Below are 7,734 nucleotides of genomic sequence, written 5' to 3'. Positions count from 1 at the left end.
AAGAACAACCTTAACACACTTTTATCCACTTTATAATTGTTTTTAGCGAACAGTGATAAATAAAATACATAAAATTTTTTGGACACTGTTATGGACAAATATGTCATTATGTTCCCTGTGTGAATAAACAAACCTTTTAATCGCTTTATAGGTGAAGTTATTGAATTAAACCATACCATATAACAGCTTAAGAACTAAACATTAAGTTACAATATGTTAATAAAGCCATGATAATAGACATTTTTAAAACGTTCATAACAATATTTCAAAACTGTGCTTCCGCCGTTATTATGGTTATGAACAAAAATATTTTCACCAAATTCACGTGAGAGTCTTAAATTGCTAGCAATTTCAACAACTCCTTTTTTAAAAACAAAATAAAAATTTCTTGAAAATATAACTAATTTATCATTTATTGCTCAAAATCATATAAAAATTATTAAATAATAATCGTTCATAACAACAGACCCAAAAATAGTGTGTCTTCAAATAATTAAGAATGTTGATATCGAAAATTTAATCTTCATGCCAAAAGTTCTAAATGTGTGGCATGATAAAATGAAATCAGACATCAAATGTTTTCGAGGAGCACCAGTAATAAATTTCATTTATTAAAAAAAACAGATTTATAACATCTGTTCATAACACCATTACTGTATGCTAGTGTTAGAGTTATGAACGACATAATTCACTCTATCTAAAGTTTTTTGTACACCCCAGATTAACAATTTTGACATTAAAATATTATGTAGACTTAAAAAAGTTGTTGTGTTTTCGATTTCAACGTTGAACAAATTTCATTTCAAGTTTAAAAATTAATATATGCCTTGTTTAAAACTATGGCAACCATGCCCCTTTCCGCCTATTCGGTATATAAAACTGATTTTTTTTGCAAACTGCAAAGACTAGCACCCTGACAATTACATTAATTTTATTTTATAGCTACTATACTTTGATATAAAGTTCATATGACACTGATACTGTTCACGAAAATTCATTAAAACTAGATACTCTACCGTTTCTAGCGTGCATAACTTACGCCTTCTATGGACGGACACCGACGTTGTGTAGGTGGTCACATCTCTGTGAGTAGTCACATCAATATGATAACTACGTCATGACCTTGTGTGTACTAGAATGTTTCATTCCTTATTTTGGTTGAGCACATTATATTGCTAACAACGAATTTATTACGTATTTTTACGTTCATAATTGATTTTATTTAGTTGTAGCTCTAATAAGAATGTAAACATAAAGATAATTTTGACCTTTTCTTCAAACTTTTTAATGGACACCGCTGTTATGAACATGATTAGTTTTTTTGACGATATATTATGACTTAACTAAATGATAGAATATGACTGTTGTACAATAAATGGACATTCATGTATCAGTTTTATTCATTGTTATAAAGCGCTGTTCATTATTCACTAAAGTATTTAATACAGAGCCTTCTATATATCTACGATGGTAGAATGTAACATTTCCGGTTCGAAATTTAACCATTTTTTTGGAAAAAATGTTCTAATAAAAAATCATAGAAAAATTATATCTCCCATCTTTGGTATTATCAGATTCCTTGGTTACTACTCTTTATTGCCATATACAGTTATCCAGGTAATAACATATGGAACAAATAGAAATTGACAGATTTTTAGTGACATGTAGCGCTGGACCCATGATCAGATTCGTGCACATGATCTGTGTTGCATATTGAAAAAGAAGAACAAATCATTTTGTCAAACAATATACAATCAACACCTTTATTAATTAGTCCATTGTTGTCGATAGCTGTAAAATGCAATCAGCTGATTATTGATTTTCTGTCAAAATCTTAACGAGTTCAAGGTGAATTCCGAGTATTGTCCGGTCAGGTAAAGTCCGATAAACACAAGATGGTTAAAAATAAGTCGCTGTATATATATATTTCTTTCGACAAATTCTTTCGCAAATGACGAATTTTAATCGCCACAATTTTTATTTTTTCGCAAATTGCGAGAATGGCGACCGCCAACGGAAACCCTGAGTGCCATAATGTTTAAATTTGGCCTATGAATAATTGACTTGGTCAGAAAATTGGCATCTTTTACATTTTTTAACAAATTATCCCTCTCAGTCCACCGACTGATTATTAAATTACATAGGTATTTTGGAACTTCTAGATTCTCACAACCCATTAACCATATAAATATATTTTCATTGTTACATTTCTTTAGATTAGGATAAGAAATACAAAGTTCTGTAATAAATGTTATTCTATACGTTTCCAATTTTTTGCATCGTAGGAGAAAATGGATCTCAGCTTCCACGTCCTCCTCACAAAGTTTACAAATACGTTTATGAGCTGAGATGTGTCTGTACCTCCGGTTCATCGAATTTACTTTATTTTAAACAAATGTACAAAATGGTAGTCTTGATTTTTATACAGATATATGCAGTTTTCACGATGTATTCGCATGAAACTACCTAAACAAAGTTAGGAGGAAGAGCGACTGAAATAGACACGACATGCGTATTACGCTCACCACCACAAATTCGTTGAACGATATGATTTGTTTGGGTCTAAAGTCACTAGCGACATGTATTTGTGGTCTTAGATCTTAAGATACCCAAAAATAATGACAGAAAGCAAATACTCACCTTTTATGTGTGTTTCAAATAGTCCATGAAATAAACATAATGTGGTTGGAAATTAGTGTGGAAGTTAATTGATTAAACAGTGCATCGTGCATGCAAATTTGAAAGAAAAAAATTAACAAGCCATTATATGTTTATGTTGGAAAATATAAGTGCGAGCTTTGGAAAAGCTATGATCTTCATCTGGCCAACTCCTTTGCCCTGTGTTTTTATCTTCTTGCCATCTGCTTCCCCTTCCAAAGCACCTAAGATCACTTTGATTTCTGCGGGGTTCGTTTTTGCTCAGTCTTTAGTTTCTATTTCATTTGTTGTTGTTCTTTCGTCGTTTTCATTTGGTTTGTCGGTCTCTCTTCGATAAATGAGGCTTGATTCTCCCATTGATATCTTTTCGGCCCAAATGGTTACTGGGGAAAAGAAATATTGTCACCATTGGTCTTCCTCCGACTGGAAGTAAAACCCTCGCCAAAGTGGTGCGGCCGTTTGGCTGTGCGGGATGTACAAGTTTGCAGCCACGTCCTGTCAGAATGTGGATTTTTAAGCCGATGCTTGGTGTAAAAAGACTGCCGCGTTCCTTGCACGTTAAGAGCCCCTGCAACAACTCATTGAGGGGTCTGTAGGTGGACTGTTGCAAGGCTAAATTTCTGTCACTATACAATAGATATAAGAAATTGTGGTATGAGTGCCAATGAGACAACTCTCCATCCAAGTCACAATTTGTAAAAGTAAACCATTAAAAAAAATAACTTATAAAAAATATATGTCATTTTTCCGTGGCAGTCCAAATTTCCCCGACCTTCATCCACGACCACTATTAAAGACAATAACAATCAAAACTAAGGAGTAATGAAAGACTCACATTTCTTTGTACAGTTCGGTAATGATGGAAGGTTATTATGACTGAGGAAGAATATCAGACATGATTTTTGTCCCACTTTTGTCATAATGGCCAATCAGGTCATGATGGCGACCGTTAAATTTCTTGAGTGATGACCTTAATTTGATTGATTCATAGCCCTGTCTTAGCAACGTTTGAGAAAGCAATATTCCTCGTTCAACAAAATCAACATACTTTGGACTAAAGGACCTACCTATTGTTTTTATTGTTAATTTGTTCTCGTCCTGAACATGAATGACATATTTGTCACTGGACGTTAAGCAACCAACAATCAATCAATCTATGATATCTTTGCTTTTAAGTATGTACATTTTATCCTTCTGAATTAATCTATTTATTCAGGTATGATAAAAAAAAGGTTTAAAACGAGCGAAAATTTCAAGCAATTTTATATCTCCAGGGCAACAACTTCCTCAAAAAATCATTCAGCCGGAAAGGAACATAAACTTGATCTATACAATAGTACTAAATATCAATCGAACAGGACGCTGTAAAACCTGGTATTGGAGAAAATACAAAACGAATTGGCTACCAAAGATACGTCGATCCGAGCTGAGAGAAATGTGACCACCTAGTAGAAAACAATCATAGGAAGATATTGACACAAACACAAGCTTTTGCCCCTCTTCATCACACACAGTTTTCATGTGGTCTTACAATTTTGTTTTGTATTATTCAGAACATATTACAAAAAATACATTTACTATGTCTCTACCTGCTATTTTGCCTTAACAGTGTTCAAAAGTTTTAGAAATTATGCATTTCGGTTATCAGATTTGTAATTTCTACGTAGTATACAAAAAACAAATTGATTGATAATCAGGAAGTATTGTTAAGATTATACTTAACCATATACCGGTAGTTCAATAAAATTCATGACTATGTCAAGGATAATATTTTTATCCTATAGATAATGTGTATAATTCAATTGATATAGAAAACATGGCTTTGAACGTCATCTACTTAATATTTGCAAACGTTTTCGTGACATACGTGTTGGCGATTTCGGTAAACATCGATATACATTCCAAAATTATGCTCATTGAGAAAACAATTGTAGCACAAGGAATTGAAATAGCAGGTCTGAAAGGAACGGTTAAAAATCAGCAAAAAGAAATAAACAGACTGAACGAAATGGTCACAAAGGAGTAGGTCCGGTAAGGACCGATTTTGGCCTCAAATTTCAGGTTCATCTGACGAAAGATTTTGACGACTTTTTAAACACTTCAGTGTCTATTTTATTTGAATTAGTTAGTTTATGTGAAAGATTTTAACTGATTTAGTCATTAAAAACGATCCGATTCAAGCTCAAATATGAAAAATCTACCAAAAATACCGAAAACTGTCACTTTTCAGATGGTTTTTGGTAAAAATGGAAGTGGCGGCATTCGTGTTCATCCTCAACCTTTATATATGTTATGTATTATCATCAAATACAACTTACATTTCAATATTAAAAATGAACACGAATGCGGCCACTTTCGTTTTACACGAAACTCGTCTAAAATTTAACTAAAATGCTAGAATTGTGAAGATTTCCGTAATTTAGCATGAATTAATGGTGCTAGTACAGGATATATGTGCATTGTATTGTCAAAAACAGCCCATATTTATTTAGACGAAGCATTCTGCTGTCCAATAAATAACTCAAAGTTTACAATTTAACTATTTTGTAAAAGTCCCATATTTTGGGGCCAAAAAGGGGTCTTACTGAACCTACTCCTTTGCAAGTAGTGAATAAACATTATAAAAAAAATCAAATTGGTGCTTTTCAAACTAACGAAAATACTTTGGAAACTAAAAACGGAGGTGGACTTTAATAATAAATGCGCCCATTCTCTAGAAGAGACCAAAGGATATACTGGTATTGAAAATGATTTAGATGACAAACCTAGGGTAGTTATGCATATATTTAGTCGCCTTGATTGTTCTTTTCTGAGGGTTGTTGGTGTTGTTTATAATAACAATATGATCATGGTGTTGGTTATTTTCGCGTGCTTAATTTTTTATGTCCTTTTATCAAATCAACAAAACAATAGTACTATAGGAGCCTGTAATACAGTAGTTGTCGTTAGTTTATGTGTTACATATTTGTTTTTCGTTCATTTTTTTACATAAATAAGGCCGTTAGTTTTCTCATTTGAATTGTTTTACATTGTCTTATCGGGGCCTATTATAGCTGACTATGCGGTATGGGCTTTGCTCATTGTTGAAGGCTGTACGGTGACCTATAGTTGTTAATGTCTGTGTCATTCTGGTCTTTTGTAGATAGTTGTCCCATTGGCAATCATACCACATCTTCTTTTTTATATTATATTATTTAGGTATGCTTTTCTCTGTGCTGACTGTTCCTGCGCATGTTTTTAATGTATTCCTATCACTTCTTGATGTCATTTTAGCCATATTGTTTCAACATTGCTATATAAGAAGATTTGGCCAGCCTTAAAATCAGGTTCAACCCACAATTTGTTTCTTAAAATGTCCTGTACGAGGTCAGGAATAAGGCAGTTGTTATTAAATAGTCCGTTTCTATGTATGTTCGTGTTTGTTTTGTTGCACTTTGGAATTTCTGTTTTGCAAGTGTTTACACCTTATACATGTCGTTGATGTGTTTCCCTCGGTTTTAGTTTTTTCTCAATCGATTTATGGCTTTTGAACAGCAATCTACTATTATCGTATTTTTTTGGAATGAATGTATATATTTAAATCTTAGATCTATTCATTCGTCTTGAAATAACTTTTTTGAAATCTGTTTAAAACAAATACACAGACAAGTCGACAGGAAAAGAATCTCGAGTCTAACAATATATATTTTTAATGATTAAATTCAATTTTTTCATTTTAATCTAAAATCACAATCTCGACCTTAAGATGTCAAATATTTGTTAAAAGTAGGTATGTCAACTAAAACTCGAGTATAGCTCTGTAGAATCGAATACTGATTAATAAAATGATACTCGACTAATAAGTTTCTGGTTAGAATTTTGTTGTCATTTTAAGAAAATATCCAAAAAAAAAATTCGATTCGTAAATCTTCACCTAGATTGTATTCCTACTTTAAAGTCTATGTAACTTTAAACCTATCCCTAAAAACTTCTTCATAAAACCGTCACTCTATACTTCTTCAAGAAAAATCTTCTCCCGAATCTTTTGCATTTAACTATCTCTTGACACTTCAGTTTTAAACCGTTTCCCTACACTTCAGTATGAATTCGTCCCACAACATTTCTGCATAGAGGTTGAATAAACGTTCTGTATTATAGCATAATTACAAAACTAAATGTTTGGATAACCAATCAAAAGAGAAAAAGAACAATGCTTACACGTAGCATCGCAAACACGGTAAGGCTAAGATTGCTATACGGTATGAGTTGTTCTCAATGTTGAAACCCATACGATTGACTACTATAAAAACTAATTGGATCCACTTCTAAAAAATCTTATGAACTTCGGCGGATAGTTGTCTCATTGGCAATCGTACCACTTCTCCTTATTTTTGTTTTGTATTAACTTTAGGAAAATATCTCATTTCGAGTATTGATGCGTATTTAGACTGCTTCGTATTTCCTTTTGGATGTTTATTGAGATCTATCATGATGTTATTTTAATTTCAGTCAGCCGACTACTTTCAGATTCTGTACCTATACTACCTTCCTCTGTAGCATTTTATGTCAAACTGTCAACAAGCGAACAAAATATTGGAAAGCACCATCGAATAGTATTTGATCATGTGACCTTAAATATTGGTAATGGATATAACAAACATTCGGGTACATTTACAGCTCCAAAACTGGAATATACGTTTTAACTTTCACTCTTTTTTCAAATCGAGGTGGCCCCATGTCAGTAAATATTTTCAAGAACAGTGAAGTAATTGCCCAGATTTATACACAGATGCGAACTGACACGTTAATGGTACAACCCCAGTAGCTGTAATTGATATGAACGTTTGAGATGTTGCTTTTCTTAGAACCAATTCAACTAATTAACCAAATGGAGATGTATATAGTGATGAGAACGTGAAAAGTTCATTTGCTGAATGGAAAAAAAGCAGACTTGTAACTTTTATGTAAAAGTAGTTACACCAGAATTGAGCTTATTTGTTTTTCTTGCTAGGTGGGTGTTGCATAATCGTTTACTTCATATATTTGCCATCTGCTTAATTACCCTTCTAGAGTTCCGCAGAATGATTTGTTTTTGCA

The sequence above is a fragment of the Mytilus galloprovincialis genome, chromosome 5, assembly GCF_965363235.1.
Source record: "Mytilus galloprovincialis chromosome 5, xbMytGall1.hap1.1, whole genome shotgun sequence".
Classification (NCBI taxonomy): Eukaryota; Metazoa; Mollusca; class Bivalvia; order Mytilida; family Mytilidae; genus Mytilus; species Mytilus galloprovincialis.
The sequence above is the reverse complement of the archived record's forward strand: the minus strand, read 5'-3'. Positions refer to the sequence as shown.